Raw genomic sequence first — 19,745 nt, 5'->3', positions numbered from 1 at the left:
ACAGGAATCCAGAATTAAGGTTGCATAGAGAAGTGTACTAGGGGTGGGGGGTGGGGCGAAGGGACGTGGGAATTGTATACTAATAAAGGAATTGTTTTTCCTTTTTTTTTTCTCTCTTCGGAGGGGGAAGCGAGCTGGTGGGGAGGGTTGGGAAGGGAGAAAATTGTGGCAATGAATGAATGGAAATCCAAAACCTCTGTAGAAAAAAATAAAATAAAATATAAAAAAAAGAGTACCTAATTGGCTCCAATACATAATTGGATTTTATTCTTCTCCTATGTCAACTGAGACTCTCCCCTTTTTCTTGTTAAGATGTAAAATTTCTTCTTTGGTTTTTTCCTGGATTGTGTTCCTAGTTTTCCTCAAATATCCCTGTAGGCTTCTGTATTCTATATGTTTAATGATACTCTTTATCATTAGTAAGTATTTTTGGAGTTTTAGGGAAATGAAAATAGTCAACATGAACAGATATTAGCTAAGAGGTTGGGAGTTCAAGTCCCTCCACAAACACCTCAAAAAGAAGGTCTGCCAATTTACTTTAAAAATAGATCAGCCATTAAAAATCTTACAAGTATGTTTCTACTCTGACACCTGTGGGGTTATTATTAGTCAGATTTAACTCAAAGGCAACTACAAAAGTGAAGACTTTTTATCAAGATTTGCCTTTAACACTTTACTCTAACAACAATATACCCCATCTCCTACCTCTACAGGAACGACATCTAAACGTTTTACTTTTTATTTGACAAGGACTTATATACCAAGTTTTTTATGAGACTATATTTTAAAATATTTTTAATATATATTCTTATTTAATTAGGAGTTTATGGACAGGCTGCTAATGAATGTGTGACTTTAATCCTTCTATTTTGCTTTGTTCCAAATGTTACATAGCTTCATAGATCTTTACTTGTTGTGTTCTTATATCAAAGGTCTTGCACGGAAACACAATGTTTAATCTAAAAATATACTGTGATATTATGCACAAATAGCTTTTGAACTTTATGCGTTACCCCTTTTAAATGTTAATTTGCACAGTCTCTGAACAACTGTGAAAAGGCAAGTGTTAATATTGCAGCTGCTTCAAGTTCCTAGTTGGATAAGGACTTTTATATAATTTATGAGTGGAATAATGCATCTTATAGTTATCTGAAATATGACATTATAGAAGTATATTATCTTTATTAATCAATTGGTTCTTAAACTAAGGTTTTCATTGATTAAAATACTCAATTTTTAAAATTAGTTAGGACCAGAGTTAATGCTCTCTTAAGTTTTCCCACATGAATCTAAGTTTTAGAATTAAATATGCTCGAGCAGTGGGTGATAACAAATAATATGATAAATATTTTGGTAGAGGTATGATTGCTACAAAATTTATTAGTATGAAAGTATTACCTTGAAGGAGTCGTTTGTAATAGAAATATAAGGTAACAAAATTTACAAGATGTAAGGTTGAAAACATAGAGAGAGGTCAGTTGGCCTATTAGTTAGACAGAAATTTATGCTGCCAAGCCAAATGTGGGTGATTTTAATCGGTGACCCTCAGGACTGATATTAATTGTTTTTGGTTTTAATTGTTATGTTCTTATATTCCAAGGTCTTGCATGGAAACACAGTGTTGAATCTAAAAAGATACTGTGTTATTATGCATAAAAAGCTTTTGAACTCTTTGTGTTACCCCTTTTAAATGTTAATTTGCACAGTATCTCGGCAAATGTAAAAGATAAGTGTTAATATTACAGATTCTCCAAGTGGTATAGCACTTCTTTTTGGGATAGCACTGGTCTGTCCATTTGCTGTACAGAGGTAACTCATGGTTGCTGTGATTTGACACTGATATGTCAAATGCGATGATGGTTACCCATGGTGGACAGTGTTTGGTTGAGCTCCCCAATTAAAACAAACATGGAAGCAAGAGTGGCATCCACATCCGAAATAGCATGCCTCCGGAAACCCTATGAATTTGGAGAAACAATGAAAGTTATACAAGTGTTCAGGTCTTTCGTTCACAGGGTCACTATGAGTTGTCTACAACTTGGTGGCACCTTACAACAATAACAATGTTGATAAAGTTACGAATGATAGACAAAGAATGAGGAAAAAGTGACATGCTCTGTATATTGATCTAGTTTTAGATTTGATCAAGGAATGAAATGTGTCAGCTTGTCACAGTTTTGTGCAGAGACTGTGGTTGGAATGGCAAGTTCCTTTGGAGAAAGGTGGATTATAATTGAAATTGTTTTCCTCTTCTTCACAAGATCAAAATAAAATACAGAGTTTGGCTTCAACATCTGTGCTTTTTTAAAAAATGGTGTTGCAGAGATTGAATCTAGTTGGTTCACGGTATGTGCTCATGTTACAAAGGCGTAAAAAGTAACAGTGTAGTGTTTATTGTTATTACTATTGTTAAGTGCAGTCAAATTAGGTCCAATGAAGTGACTCTATGAACAACAGAAAAAAACATATCCCTTTCTGGTGATGTCTTCACAAATCCTGCTGTGTTTTAGTGGATTGTTGGAGGCTCTGTGTCAATCCATTATATGTAAAATATATAATTTTATTTGTTTTTCATCCCCTTCTTCATTGAAGGTGACCATCCTTGCTTTAAACAAGTATTCTGGATTTTTAAAATTTTAATAAACTTTTTAAAGTAAAAATCTACAAAGCACACTTGTTTCCTATTCAATAATTTACACTCATTATGTTTCATGATATTGATTACAAACCCTATAGAGAGCAACTTTCTTCTCACTTTCTCCCCAATTTTCCCCATCGGTTCTTTTTTACTATCCTTTCTTTTTTCAAATTTTTTATTATTATTAATTTTAATGAAAATTTAGAGACTTTGGATTTCCATTCATTCATTGTTGCACTTTTCTCCCTGCCCACTCCTCCACCCAGGACACGCTTCTCTTTGAAAAGTAAAGAAAAACCCAAACCAAAAAAGTTCTTTCTTTGCTTTACAATCCCTCCCCCCAGGTCCATTCCACTATGCATTTCGTTCTGGACTCCTATCATGACAATTATACCTAATCACATATCCCTTTTAAACAATTTCCTCCCTCATCTGTTTCAATGCAGCATCCATCATTTATCCCATCTTTCTCAGTCTCCCCTCAACCCCGATGTCAGTTCTGGTTTACAACAGTGGTTCTATGCAGTATTTATCGTTCTGTGACTGAGATATTTCACTCAGCATAATGTCCTCCAGGGTCACCCATTTTGAATAATATTGCATGAGTTCCTTGTTTTTCAATGCTGCATATTATTCCTTTGTGTGAATATACCACACATTCTCTATCCGTTCATTTGTTTATGGGCACTTAGGTTGTTTCCAACTCGTTGCTACTGTGAAAGTATTCTAGATTTAAATAAGTATTCTTTTAAGACAGATAAGGTTGTCTTTTCCAAGTCCATAGTATATCCAATATGTTTTGTTAACATTCAATGATCAAAGGCATCAATTACTTTTAGTCATATTTAATTCACTGTACAGTTTTCACATGCATCTGTAGCAATTGGAAATAATGTGGCTTTGATCAGGTGTACCTTAGTTCTCAAAATGACATCCTTGCTCTTTAGTACTTTTAGAATCTTTCATAGAAAATCTGCCCAATTTAATTTCCTGATTGCTTCTTCCATGGGTAACATTATACTGTGGATAAAAGTAAAATGAAATGTTTGACAAGTTCTTTTTTTCCCCATTTGATATTATTTATTGGGAATAAGCTGCCAATACCTCAAGCTGCATTCAGAACAAGAAGGACAGAGAAGAAGGAATATCTTTGCTGACATCAGGTAGATCCTGACTAAGAGTTAAAAATAGAAGACATATACTGACCTGTGTTTTATTGACTTTGCAAATGCATTCAAAGGTATGGATCATAGTAAATTATTAATAACATTGAGAAGGATGGGCTTTTCAGAACACTAAACTTTGTTGAATGTAAATCATACTCAGACCAACATGCAGTATATTTAACAGAATGAGGTAATAGTGTATAGTTTAAAATAAAGAAAAATGTATAAAGATTTTATCCTCTCACCATACTTCAATCTGTATGAGAAACAAATAATTTGAAAAGCTGGGTGATGTGAAGAAGAATGTGACATCAATATTAGGGAAAAATCCATCAACAATATGCATTATAAAGATGATACAACCTTGCTAGCAGGATCTGAAAATGAACTGAAGCATGTACTGCAGACAATAAAAGACTATACCTTTAGAGATGAGTTATACTTCAAAACCAAGAAAATACACGTTTCCAAAACTGAAACAATAAGCAATATCGTGGTAAATGGGGGAAAGATTGACATTGTTGATTCAATTTTACTTAGATCTACCATCAACATCCATGGAAGCAGTAGGCAAGAAATCAAACGGCATATTCCATTGGACAAATCTACTATGAAGGGTTTCTTTAAGTGACCAAAGGTGTCATTGTAAAGAATAAATTGTATTTGATGCAAGCTGTGGTATTTTCAATTGCTTCATATACATGTGAAAATTGGATAATTAACAACGAAGACAGAAGGAGAAGAGAGTTGATGTCTTTGAATTTTCCTAGGATGGTCCATTTCTCAAGGTTTTTTTTTTAATACTTTTTTAAAGTTTTATACTGTTTACTTTCAAAATTTATATGAATTGTTTTTCACACCAGATCTTTCTAATTTCCATTACCCATCACATTTGTGCCTCAGTTCTCTTTTTCATGAGGTATATTTTAAGCAGTGGCATAGCTGGATTATATGGTATTTCTAGGTTCAGCTTTCTGAAGAAATGCCAAGCTGACTTTCAGAGTGGTTGTACCATTTTACAATTCCACCAACGGTGTATTGTTAAGAAATACTTTTTTTTTTTGTCAAGACTAATTGTAAGCTTTTATAGTTGAGTAAGTCACACAGTGCAAAGAAAGGTCCATTGACACTTTTGGTACAGGGATTGCTGGAAGCCACAAAGATTAAGTTCACTGGATATTCCGTATATACATGTGATAAGGAACACCCAAACAGAATATGTGCTCTTAGGTGAGTCACTCTGAATCCCAATGCACTTACGGAGTATCAGCTCTGCAAATTGGACAAGTTCGATTTGCCTTGAGCCATTTGTCAATACACTTGGCATGGAACTCGTGGTTACAGGGTAAGACTCTAAGTAGCTGCCTTGATACAAAATCACACATGCATACTACACACAAAGTCTGTGGGTTCTTGTGTGTCAGGAAGTGTGAGGATGGTGCAGAACAGAACAGGGTTCAGATCTTTTGTTCATAAGGTCACTATGAATCATGCTCAAAGCAATAGTACCTAACAACAACAACAACAACATCCTTTGATAATAGTGATGTGCTGAAGTCTACTACCACTATTGTGGTGTTACCTATTTCTTTCTTCAAATCTGTTAACGGTTTTATGTATTTTTCAGGTCTATCATTTTGTGCATAAATGTTGACCAAGGCTATGTCTTCTTGATCTGTTGTGCCTTTTAATCAGTATGCAATGCCCTTCTTTATCTTTTATGGTGTTTTTCATTCCGAAGTTCATTTTATCAGATATTAGTATTGACACTCCTGCTTTTTTGTAGTTGCCATTTGCTTGATATATTTTTTTCCAAGCCTCTGATTTTGAATCTTTCTCTTAATTTATCAGGTGTGTCTCTTGTAGGAAACATATTGATGGGCTTTTCTTTTTTTCCTTTTTTTAAAAAAAATCCATTCTGTACTCTTTTTCTCTTGATTGGTGCATTTCGTCCATCCACATTAAGTGTGATTATTGTCAGGCCAGGTTTTACTCTTGTCATTTTGCCCTGTTTCTTTTTCTGTTCTTTCTGGTTACTATGGTCCATCCACTTTCCTTTGGCATCTCTATGTGAAGGACTTAAAAATTCTTGTATTTCTTGAGTTCCTTCTTTTATGCAAAAGATCTGATTTCTTTTTTGTATTTGATAAAGAATTTGCTGGTATAGGATTGAGAAAACAGAGTTTAATCTAATTGTTTTCCTTTTGTAGGTGACTGGGGTTTTTTTCATGCTTTTGGTATTCTATCTTTATCTTTTAATTTGGAGAATTTGACTTTGGTGTGTTCTTTTGGGGTCTAGTCTATTTGATATTTGTTGTGCTTCTTGAATGTCGCTTTTCTAGTCTTAAAAATACTGGGGAAATTTTCTTCTAGTATTTCTTCCACATTTTTCTCTGACTTCTCTGTCATTCCCACATCCTAGAATTCCAAGCATATGTATGTTGTTCCTTTTTATGCTGTCCTACTTAATTCTAATGTTTTCTTCATTTTGTTTACATTTCATCTCTAATTTTTCTTCTAGCGTGTTTCCAGTGAGACTGTCTTCCAGCACACTGACTCTCTGATCCATCTCTTCAGTTCTAATTTTTTGTCCCACCAGTGTATTGGATGTTTCTACTATTTTAGTTTTGACTGCATTTTCATGCTATTCTGTTATTTCCAGTACAGTGTTAGCTGTACTCTCTCTGTTTTGTGTTTAATTTTTTAAGTTTTTGTACCTCTTTATACTATCTTTTTTTTCTTTGCATTTACTTCCATAGCTATTCAAGTTACTCCTCATCAATATGTTTTTTTCTGGATTGCTGTCTCTGGGGTATTTGCTGTCTTAATGACTTCTATTCTTTCCCCCATAATTTGCATCTTATTTTGTAGCTGTTCAATAATTCTACATCAACATATTTCTGTTGGTTCTCTCTATTTGAGGTGTTCATTGGGTCTGCTTTTTTAGGAGAAGTCTTCTCAATTATTGGCTATGCATCTGAGAGCTGGACAATGACTAAAGATAATGGAAGAAGAATTGATTTCTTTGAGTTGTGGTGCTGGAGAAGATTATTGAATATATTCTGGACCACCAAGAGAATAAACATGTCTGTCCTGTGGAGGATGAAACCATGTTTCCTCCTGGAGGCAAGGATTTTGAAATTCCACCTAATGTACTTTGTGCATGTTTCCAAGGGAGGACCAATCCTTGGAGAAGGACATGTGCTTGGAAGGGTAAAAGGGTCAATACGGGAGAAGAAGACTCTGTGTGAGATGAATTGACACAGTGACTGTGGCAATGGGATCAGATATGTTCAGAGAGGGTGAGATATGCTCAGGATAGTGCAGGGTTCAGAGCCAGTTTTCATAGGTTCATTATGAGTCATAGTTTACTCAAAGGCTTGTAAAAATTATCATTACTACAGCATATGATGGGTTTCAAAAGATCTTAAAATATATGAATCTTCTTGTTTTAGAGAAGAGGTCTCCAAGTCATGAAATTATTTTTTATTTTTATTTTTTTAAATGCTAAGGATTCAATAGGATCAATCCAGTAGCAGTTTTTTGCTGAAGGTTCTGGTAGTGACCTTGAGAATCTGGACAGGCAAAAAACAACTACCTTAAGTAGTGTCATATTTCACATTTTGGATGGCACCAGTAATTTTCACTCAAGAATTGATTTAAAAGTTGTGAGTATGAATTTGCAAGTTATAGGCAAAAAGAAAAGCCTGGCATTTTCAGATGCTTATATTTTCTAATTTTAAAACACTTAGTGCCCTTTTGTTTTGTTCAAATTCATGTCTCTTGGTTTATGTACAGGTTCCACATGAGTTTATTAAGTGTTCTGAAATTCTTATTTTTCTCAATATTTTCCATAACTTATTTAGACAGTCAAATTGCCTTGTACAATCAATACAACAGAAACCAAAATCTTTCTGGTATTCTGTTTCCAGGTTAGATGTAGTGATCGATGATAATATCTACATTGGTATTCCTCATTCCATGTCTCTACTTAATCAGTTGAACTTCTGATTGTTTTTTAGTTACTTTCAGTAAAATTTTATTTTATATGGTTTCATGGTGTTATACCATAAGTTCTGCATTATTGTGCATCACTTAACTTTGGAATGAGCAATAATATGTATCTCTTACTGTTGTTGGCCAGGTAGTCATTTTCTTAAAACTCATCATCAAGAAGATGACGCTTCTCTAGTCACAGTTTCGTGCCTTACCTGAGGGGTTCATTTCCCACCTCTATTTCATACAACATTCTACTGTTATTCATAAGGTTTTTTTCTTGGCTATTTTTCCCCCCACAAATGGCTAGTCAGCATCTTCCTACCAATCTCTGTTAATCTGGAAGCTCTGCTTAGATTTGCCCACTGTGGGTTACCCTACTGATGTTTGAAATATCAGTTGCTGAACTTCCAACAAAGCAATAACGCCAAAGCCACCACAGTATGAAAGAAATCAACAAATGAGTAGTGTATTCCAATTTTAAAAGAACAGAATTAAAGGCATGGAACCTGACACACTTACCTAAGCACAGAAATAGTGAAATTTCAAAGCCAGTCTCCAACAGTTTGAAAGGGCTTCTCTTAGGCTGAGCTTTTGAGGGAGAGTGAAGGATCCTCCCAATGCAAGGGTAATTGCAGAGGGATAAATGAATGGAAAGAGAATGTGAAATTATGCTCTCTACGAAGTATCCTGATTCAAGTATTATTGATCAGAGTTGCTTGAATCATTGAGGAGAGCCATCATTTAAAACATTATCATCAGCAGCATGAAATGACTACAGATAGAGGAAAATTTTCTTTATGAGTTTTGCTTTTCTTGTTGTCTGGCCAAATTTTTCAGCCTTATATCATAATTTCATGAAGCTCAGGATTTAATATTTTTGAATACCACAAAGTTTGACAGGTCTTCTCTATCATTCCCCCCTCATGTTTGCCTTTTTTTATTTTCAGCTCCAACAGGTGCAGATTTTCCAAAACGAATGTTAATTGCCTATTTACTGTCTCACGGCTTGTTCAATTTACTCACGGCTCATTTCCTATTCAGAAACCAGCAGCAGTTTGTCTCTCATTTACTGTCATAATCGGTTCAGGTTCTAAGAAAAGCAGATTAGAAAGAAAAGAATGACTCTTCCAAAAATCCACCTTCATCCACAAAATCTCTCACCATGCTCAAAACTATCAGAGTCCTGTTGGAAAGTACAGAGCAAGAAGAAACAGGGAGGAAAAAATATCCTCCAAGCAAAAAACACACAAAAAAACCACCATGTCTGGGATATTTCCCCTAGAGCAAGTTATTAAGAAACAAGGAAACAACGTCTCTGAAGATCCAACATTTTTGTTTTTAATAATTTTTTATTATGTGCTTCTAACAAAAGTTTATAGAAAAATTAGAGTTTCATTCATTCATTGTTGCCCATTTTGAACTGTGGTGCTGGAGAAGAGTATTGAATATGCCATGACTGCTAGGAGAACAAACAGGTTTGTCCTAGAGAGGTTGAAACCAGGCTGCTTCTGGTGACAACGATTCTGAAGTGTCATCTGACATACTTTGGGCATGCTGCAAGGAATTTTTCAAGAAGGACATGCTTGAAAGGGTGGAAGGACAGCAAAAGAGAGGAAGACCCTTGATAAAATGGATTATTCAGTGGCAGGGATAATGGAGATAGGTGTGTCAGAGACAATAAGGTTGGCTCAGAATAGAGCAGGGTTCAGAGTTGTACATGGGGTCACTGTGAGTCACAGAATACTTGATGGTACATTAACAACAAGAGCAACAATTTTCATCCATTCAAGAGCTTTCCTGAGTTTATCCCTACTACTTAGCAACTCAGTAATATATTTTAGTTTCATTTCACTGATTTCATTGCCCAGAATCTTTTATTACATTTGTTCTGATGGTTAATCAAAGGGAAGAAGATAAGCAGAAAGCAAAAGCTACAACTCAACATGTGAGAAACGTTTAAGATTTCACCAAGTAAAGCTCAGAGATGATGTAAAAAGTGGTTTCCATAAAGGTCAAAGATGGAACTTTAAGTCACCAAACTATTAATTTGCAGTTAAGAACTCAGAACTCAGGTCTATATAAACGTTTACTTTCCCTTTGCATAAATAGCGTTGTCATGGTTATGAATGCTTTTTAATAATTTATCAATTTATACTATTTTTTCTTTTCATTAGCTATATTAAACAATAAAAACCAAACAGTATGTCAACTTCTGTATTATCAGTGAACATACATTCACTTTAACAAATAGAGAATTGGTAAAAAGTTCTATAGTTTTTGCATTATATTTTCAAACATAAAAGTTGTATTGCTTAGTTTCTGGTGTCATGCAATCCTCTTATATTAGATCTAACCATTATGCGCCTCACATGTGAACTTCATCATGAACAGTGGTGAATGAGGCTTGAGAAAGAACTTTACCATGGAGTTTGAGTTGATTGGAATATTAATATATGTGGAACTACTTTGACTTTGATCAGAGAAGGCTACAGCTTAAGTGATCAATAGAGAGAACTGCTTAGAGTTTTTCTGTCCAATGTGATAGTCACTTGTTATACTATTTAAATTTAAATGAGTAAAAATTAAATTAGATTTACAAATTAGTCACAGTAGCCTATTTAATGTGTTCAATAGGCTATGTGACACATACCAGTAGCATTACGTGAAGAGGTATAAACTAATTCCATTATTAAACAAAACATTTCTATTTGACATGTACATACAAAGTAGCTCAGCTTTCAGAGAGAACACTGAATATTTATGTTCTGAAGTGGATATAATTGTTTTCATCTCGATTGAGAACCTCCTCTATCACCATCTAATAGAACACCATATCTTCTCATTGGAGCAGGTTACCAGACAAAGGAATTGCCTAGTGCAAAAATGTCTTTGTTATATTTAGAGGCTTAATTTTCAATTGTATTTGTTCAATACTGTCAAATTGGAGCCATCCCCATAGCTGACCCTCCAGTGGGTTTTCAGAGGCAGTTAAATTGTATGAGAGGAGATTGATTATCCTTCTCCTGCAGGGCAGCTGGTAAATTTGAAACATGAACCTTCAGGATTTCAGCGAAGCTTCTTATCAGTAGGCCATCAGACGAATGTATGTTAACGTGCAACCATTTCTTATAAGAAATCACCATATCCTGCATTTTAGTGAGATCCTGTATACTAACTCTTCAACTTGCAATTTTAGATTATAAGATCATATTTATTTCTTTATAAAGTCAGTTAATTTAGAACACACTGCAAACACTAGTTTGTTCTACTACCTGTTTTTCCAAGAGCTATTTTTCAATGGTTTTATAAAAATTTGCAAATCTTAGTTACTGTTTTACTTTTCATTTTCTGTTTTAATCTAGCTACCTAAGATGCCCTGGTTGTATATATGTCAGGCTGCTAATCAATAAGTTGGTGGTTCAAATCCACAGACTTTCCATAGGAGAAAGATGAACAGTCAGTCTATTCCCCTGAAGATTTATAGTCTCTGGAACTAGATGACCTTTAACCTGGAATTAACACAATGATGTGAGTAAGGTTCTTTGATTTCTCAGTCTACACTTCTTGATTTTAAGACTTGGCTATTTTATTGAAAAAAGCAAAGCAAAACTAATTAAGGGTTTTTATCCCCAAAAACTGTGATTTTAACAAAAGTTTACAGAAAAATTGAATTCTCATTCCTTAATATGTTGCACATTTTCCTCCCTACTTGCCTCCAGTTGATTTTTTTAAATGTTCTTTTTTTTGTTGCACAATTTCCTTTCTCACTCTGCCTCTCCCAAACCACTTTGCTATGCATCTCTTATTCTGGACTGTTGTCATACGAATAATACCTAATCATATATTGCTTTAAAACAGTTCTTTTTTTCATCTGTTCCGATGCAGTGTTCATTATTTATCCCTTCTTTTCTTAGTTTGCTCCCAGCCCTCATGTCAGTCTTATTTTAGCCAGTGGTGTTATGCAATATTCATCCTTATGTGACTGAGATATTCCATTCAGCATAATATCCTCCAGTGTCACCCAGGTTGTGTAATATTTTATGAGTTCCTTGATTTTCAGTGTTACATAGTATTCCATTGTGTGAATATGCCATCATTTTTCTATTCATTCATTTGTTGATAGATTATAGGGTTTCTTCCATCTCTTTGCTATTACTAATAATGCAGCAATGAACATGGGTGTGCATATACTTGTTTGGGTGGCAGCTCTGCTTTCTTTAGGGCATATTCCTAGTAGTGGAATTGCTGGGTCAAATGATATTTCTGTTTGAACTTTTGAAAAAGTGTCCTTCCTTAGTGGCTCCACCATTTTACACTCCCATCAAGAGTGAATAAGGGTTCCAGTTTCTCCACAACCTTGCCAGCATTAGTTGTTTGCTGCTCTGTTGAACTTTGCTATTGTTATTGGTATTGGATGATATCTCATAATCGTTTTGATTTGCATCTGTCTTCGAGCTAGGGATTTGGAACATTTCTTCGTGGATTTGCTTGACATCTGAATGTCTTCTTTGGGGAATTCAAACCCTGTTCCCATGTTGTGATTGGGTATTTATCTTTCTCTTGTTGAGGTACTGGATTATTCTATAAATTTTTTATGAGTCCCTTATCAGAAATGTCATTACCATTTTTTTTTGACAGTATGTGGCGCTTTTTGATGTGCATAAGGATTTGATTTTTGATGTGCATAAGGATTTGATTCTTAAAAGGTCCCATTAATCTTTTTTATTCTTTCCTGGTGGGTAGCTTTTTTAGATTCTTGGAAGACTGCTCCTATGGTGGGTTAGGACGTCTACAGTTCTTCCAAGTTTTCACTGGTAAATTTTATATTCTTTGATTTTAATCCTAGGTCCTACACTGAGTTGGTATTTGTGTGTGGTATGAGGTGTTCTTGCTTGAGTTTTCTACAGTTTTCTAATTTTACCAATATCATTCATTAAAGATGCTTTCATTTTCACACTTAACTGATTTCATCTCCTTGTCAAAAATCAGTTCACCATAGGTAGATGAGCTGATAATCTGAGTTCTCAATTCCATTACATTCCTCTATCTTTCCGTCATTGTACCAGTACCACGTTGTCTTGACCACCATGGCTGTGTAGTAGGATTTGAGATCAGGAAGTGAGATGCCTCCTACCTTGTTTCTCCTTTTTCAGGAGTGTGTAACTTATTCTGGGTCTCTTTCCATTTCAGATAAAATTGGAAACTGCCTTTTCCCACCTCATTAAAGAATGGAATTGATATTGTATTGGGCTTGTATTGAACTTGTAGATGGTCCTTGGTAAAAATGTTATTTTCACAATATTGAGTCTTCTTATTCAAGAGCATGGTATATTCTTCCTTTTCTCCAGGTATCTTTTTGTTTCTTTTAGTCATGTTTTGTCATTTTATTTGAATTGATCTTTTGTGTTTCCAGTTAGATTTACTCCCAAGTATTTAATCTTGTAGTTTGTTACTGTGATAAGTATTGTTTTTCATAACTCCATTTCTGTATTTGTCACTGTAGAGAAATCTAGTTGTTTTATGTGTGTTGATCTTTTTTATTTTGCTGAATTGAGTCACTATGTCAGTTTTCTCACTGAGACTTTTGGGTTTTCTAAGTATACTATCACATCATCTGCATGTAGAGATAATTTTACTTCCTCTTTCTCAATTTGGATATCTTTTATTTTTTTTTCTCTTGTCTCACTGGTATCACAAGACTTTCAATATAATATTGAACGTTGTCATTGTTGTTGTTAAGTGCCGTTGAGTGTTAGAGGACTCATCATAAACCTATGGACAAAAGACCTGAACACTTGTATAATTTTTATTCTTTCTCCAAGTTCATAGTGTTTTTGGAGGCAAGATATTTCAGAGGTGAATGCCACTTCTGCTTCCAAGCTTGTAAGAAAAGTTAATAGTGGATTTCCTTGCCCAGTTCCAGTTCTCAGAGAGAACGCCTTTCATCCTCTCTCTCTTGAGAACAATGTTGGCATTTGGTTTTGTATATATAATTTTTACTATGTTGAGACAATTCCCCTCTATTCCTATTTTGTTAATGTTTTAATCAGGAAAGCCTTTTTTGTATCTAATGTTAGGATCACATGGTTCTTGTTCTTTGTCAATGTGTTAAATTACAGTGATAATTTTTCTTATGTTGAACCACCCTTGCTTACCTATTATGAATCCCACTTGGTCACAGCGAATTTTTTTTTTATATATTGTTGGATTCTATTAGTCAGGATTATATTGGGGAGTCTTGTGCCTAAGATTATGAGAGATACTGGCCTATAGTTTTCTATTTTGGTGGTGTCTTTACCTGACTTTGGTATCAAGATATGTTTACTTCATAGAATGAGTCTGGAAGAATTCTATCTTTTTCTATTTTCTGAAGTATTTTATACAGAATTGGTGACAATTCTTCAATGAATGTTTGATAAAATTCATTAATAAATCCTTCTGGTGCAGTACTTTATTTTGTTGGAAGTTGTTTTAATTAACCTTTTAATTTCTTCTTTTATAATGTGTCTGTTCAGGAGTTCTACTTGGGTTTGTGTCAGTTTAGGTAGGTTGTGAGTTTCTAAGTATTTCTCCATTTCCTCTAGGTTTTCTTATTTGTTTGAGTATAATTTTTCCTAATAGCTTATTGTAACCTTTTAATTTTAGTTGGTTTTGTTGTGACATTGCCCTTTTCATCTTTTATTTGGAGTATATGTGTCTTTTCTAAAAATGTTTATTGTCTTGATAAAATAAGATGAATTTTAGAACTGTATCACTTGACCCTTTTGCTTTTTATCTCCTCCCAGTTCAAAGTGCTTACATCTTCTGATAGCCAACATTCTTTTAGATCTGAAGTTTGGCTCAACAAATTTGAAACTTAACACAATCTTCTTTGTAGTATTCACCTTTTTCCAGAAAATTGGCCTGGTCTGCCCACCATAGCCATTCTGTTCTTATCATAACACTGCTTTCCCTGGACATACAGTCAGTCTTTGCGCTTCTTTTACTGTGTCACTTTGTGGGATTGGGGCTTGCCACATGTCTTGCAAAAAGTTTAACGAGTTTGTTGAGCTTCTTGTATGTATTTTCTCATTTTTCATTGTTGTTGTTGCTGTTATGTGCCATCGAGTCGCTTGCGACTCATAGCGACCCTATGTACAACAGCCCTAAACTCTGCTCTGTCCTGTGCCAATCGCACTGTCTCTGACACTCCCATCCCAATTATCCCAGTCACTGAATCAATCCACCTCACAGAGTGCCTTCCTCTCCTGGGCTATCTCTCCACCCTCCCAAGCATGATGTCCTTCTCCAAGGACCTGTCTCTCCTTACAACATATCCAAAGTATGTTAGATGGAGCCTCAGAATCCTTGTCTCCAAGGAGCCACCCAGTTTAACCCTTTTCAGGATGAATCTGTTTTCCTAGCAGTCCATGGTATTCTCAAGACTCTTCTCCAGCACCACAGCTCAAAGGCATCAATTCTCCTTCTATCCTCCTCTGTCATTGTCTAACTCTCTGATGCATAACAAGTGATTGCAAAGACCATGGCCTGTATCACACGCACCTTAGTCTCCAAAGAGACACCATTGCTCTTCAGTACTTAGGAGAGGTCCCTAACAGCAGACTTTCCCATGGTAATGCACCTTTTAATGTCCTGGCTACTAGTGCCAAGAGTGTTGACTGTGGAGCCAAGCAAACTAAAGCTGTGAACAATCTCAATCTCTTCACCATCCACCCTGATGCTGGCAGTTGGCCCAGTGGTGAGAATTTTTATCTTCTTGACATTGGGCCTCAGTCCATATATGGAAAATGTCCTAGTAATTTTTCAACAACTTTCTCAGCACCTTTACTTGCTTTTTCCTTTTCTGGAATTCCAATTATACAGATATTATTCCTCCTGATGGTGTGCCACATTATTCTGAGGCTTTTTTCTTTTTGATTCTGCTTTCTAGTCTATATTAGTGCTAAGGATTTTATCTTCTATTTCTCTGGTTCAGTGTTCCATCTCTTCAACTCTATTCATATGTCCCTCTAGTATGCTGACAGCATCTGAAACATTGTTCCTCATATTCTGGTTTGTGGTTTCTTATTTTTTCCAGAGCCTCTAATGTCTCATTTGTTTTATCTACATTGTCTTAGATTTTTATTTTTTTTTATTTAATTTTTTTTTTTGGCTTCCCTTGGCTTTTGCTTGCAAAGTTCTATAATTTTTCGAATTTGCCTTTCATCCATTGAAAACAATCAATTATTGTTGTTTAGAACTCTGTACCAGAAAGTTCCATCAGACTTTCCAGCTTCAGGTAATCCATTGATCCAGCATTTTGATCCTGTTTTTTGGGTGACATCTTGTTTTGGTTTTGTGTAAGGTATGAAGCTGTCTGCTTTTTCAGTGTCACTCCTGTGGTGGTGGTGGTGGGGGGGTTTATGCCTGGGGCTGTAGCAGTCCCTAGGTCTGATAACATTGGCTCAGGAGCTTACTGCTCCAGAGAAGGGAAGAGAAGCTCACCTTGCCAGAATTTCTCTCTGATCTTTTGACTCAAGGAAAGATTTGTTTCAGTGGGGAGCTCAATACATTAGTAGGGAAGGGAGGACAACTCACAATGCCTTTAGTGTTTCCTCTGGTCCTGTGATAAAATTAGCTGAGACTGGGGGTTAAGCTGCTCCTACATCTTTCACTCTGGTCATGTAGCTATAGACTCTGGCGTGAATGTTTTCTGGTTGTAGCCCTCTATCCTGAATTTTGTTGTCCTCCTTGCTCTGTGAATTCTCCTGCCTTTCTGCATCATTCAGAAGGAAGGACTTATCTCTGAACCTTCGGCTCCAGGACTGTATTCTGGTAGCTGCTGGTGGCTTTGAGTCAGAGTGTACAACTGGAAAAACAACATGATATCCCACAAGAAAGCAATGCCTTTGGATTGGATCCTGAATGTTGATGTTAGCCTCCCCTTAATCCAAAGGCCTGAAGCTAGGTGAGGTTTAAAGGATCCACAGCTTAAGTATTGGCTGTAGAAGGGGCCAGGAGCACTGAGGTGGTGTTTGCCTGTAATACTAGTGCTGCTGGTACAGGGTAGCGAGTTGGTGGCCAGATGGTCTCCACATGGCGGGTGGTCTACATGTAGAGGGATTATCTAGTGCTCTAGGAGGAAGCTTGGTCCAGGCAGGAGCTCAATCTGACTAATTAAGATTCTTGGGAGAGTCTATTATCATTTCAAGGAAAATAATCTAATCTTAGTCTCCCTACTCTTCTCCTGAGGGTTTGATTTACATTCTTTGCTTTTTAAGTTGTGGTGAGAAACAGTACTGCAATGCCAAAGACAAGAGGATTAAATCCACCAGAAAGGTGGACAATCTCTTCCTATGCAATTTATTGCCTCTCAAAACTCATTGAAGGGTCAACTATGCATCTGTTCTATCTTGACAGTACACAATAACAACAACAACATGTAGGTTTAAGTTTAAGTTGTTAAAAACTAACTTTAAAGTGAAAGTACAAGAAAAAGTAAAATGAGAAAACTTTAAAAAGTAATCTAAAAAAACATGAAGGACCAAAAAACCCTCAAAACATAGAAAATAACATTCACAGTTTTATTTCTGGAATTTTTTAATTTTGAATCATATAAATATTATATAGAATTTTTATACTTAGTTTTATACTTAATTTGCATTAAAAATACTTTCTTGCTAAAAAAACCCATTTGAAACAGTTATCTACAAGAATATGATTATATTCATAACAGTTGTTTTTATTTGTTTTTTGTTCCAGCAAAAAAAAGTATACCAGCATACTTCTATAATTTATATTTGTGGCTTTCATATGACTTATCTGTTTTGCTTGAAGGAACAGATGAATGTATTTTTAGTGAATAAAAGTAAGCAAGTAAATAAATGATGTAAATCTAGTTTTACCTTAAGATACCTTAAAGTCTAGAGAAGAACCACAGTACATTAAGTACAGAGGCAAAAACCCTGAACTACCTTGATAAATGTTAGAATAGGGAGATGAATAAAGTTTTGTAAAAACACAAAGGAGTACAAAACTAGGCAAAACAAAAAGGGTTTACTTAAAAAATTACCTTCAGCTAGCTTAAGATTCTATATCATTATGCTGATTAATTTTTAAGTGCTTCATTATATTCCTATCATTGCTATATCACACTATAGTTAAGCTAATTATCTAATTATAGGTATAATAATGTCCAAATTTTCAATATTTTCATGCTTTCAGTACATTAAATAATGCTACTATGATTAACCTGAATTTAAAAATTCTACTATTAGGAAGTTTGGTTTAAAGTAGTTTAAATGAAGAAAAACTTTACTATGAGCTCTGGTGATAAACTTTTTAAAAATTATTTTAATATGTTACATTAAAGGTTACTTTTTTATGTTCTTATTGTTACCTATTTTGAGATTTATAACTTCTTTGTTAACATTAATCCTTGCTTTATTCTTTTATGTTTATTTTCTTGCTGTTTTTCTAGTACTTTTTTGTATCTTTCATATCAGTACTATGACTCAAAATATGATAATGAGTCAGCAGTTCTCATTTGGATTCTCACTTAAATGAACAATTCTTTGGAGGTTACAGTTTCTGTATTTATCCATTAAGTATGAAATTATATTTCAGCTCTGTGGAAACCAATTTATGTGTATTAACTATGCAGTGAGAATGATCATAATATCAAATGTATAATTTAAAATAGTGAAGACATACACAATAAACTGTAATATCTATTATATCTAAACATTCTGTAACATTTAGATGAAAGTGACAAATAACACTAGACAAAAGCAAACAATGAATGACCATGTAGATATTTCACAGGAAAATAAAACTAATCACATAAAAATTAGCATATAAAAAAGCTGCATGAAATCAGGTAAATATAGGCTAAAAGAGTTACCAGATACTCTTTCATATCATTAGCGTTGTTAGATTCCCTTTGGTTATTTTCTCTAGTGCCTTCAATAAAATGAAACTTTGCCTAGTCCTGCAGCATGCTCACAATCATTGAATATGAGCCTAGTGCTGTAGATACTGTCTGGATGAATTTGGTGTGAACCTTCTTTTCTCTCTTCTAAGAGTGATGTAATTCTCAAAGGGTCTGTGATCTCTTGAGAACTACTGTCATTGAGAAAGACAAATACGACATAATTGATGCTGTTTGCAAGCCTAGAGCTATGTTGTCATAGTTATTACAGAGCTGTGCTTCCAGCTTAAAGATCACACCACTCTGGAGGTTCAAATCAGCCAGGAGCTCCATGGGAGAGAGTTGAAAAATCTCTTTGTACAGTTTCTGAACCTCAGAAGTTTACCCATAAGTAAATTCTAACATGATGGAAATGAAGGCTTGGCAATGGTACAAGAATAGAACATTCTCTTAACATTCTCTTCTATTGATAGTCCTATATAGATTTGGAAAGCAATTTGGTGGTGATTGTGTTGTTGTTAGGTGCTATCATGTTGACTATAATTCATAGCAACATCATGAACCGTGAATCAGAAACATGCCCTATCCTGTGCTATCCTCATCATTCCTCATCTGTTTGAGCTCATTGTTTGAGCTACAGTCATTGTGTAGTTCAATCTTTCTGAGGGTATTTTTATTCGTTACTAAGACTCTACCGGTTCCTCCACCCCATTGTATTTACCCTAATTCCCTCACACCCTCACACTCTACCTCTGCCCACCAAATTCTGTGAATTCATGATTCTCCACCTCCCCACCCTCAGTCCGTTTCTTCTTTGCCCATCCCCCTTTGAACTTCTGTACACATCTTACTAGTAATCCTACTACTTTTAAATTAATGGTCTTATGCAATATTTGTCCTTATGGGATTAAGTTTACTCAGCATAATTCTCTCTAATCTTTCCCATGTTGTTGTTGTTGTTGTCGTTGTTGTTATGTGCCGTCGAGTCGTTTCCGACTCATAGCGACCCTATGCACAACAGCTCTAAACCCTG

The sequence above is a fragment of the Elephantulus edwardii genome, unplaced genomic scaffold (assembly GCF_000299155.1).
Source record: "Elephantulus edwardii isolate Elephantulus edwardi_28Jun2011 unplaced genomic scaffold, EleEdw1.0 scaffold00187, whole genome shotgun sequence".
Lineage (NCBI taxonomy): Eukaryota > Metazoa > Chordata > Mammalia > Macroscelidea > Macroscelididae > Elephantulus > Elephantulus edwardii.
Note: the sequence above shows the minus strand (reverse complement) of the source record.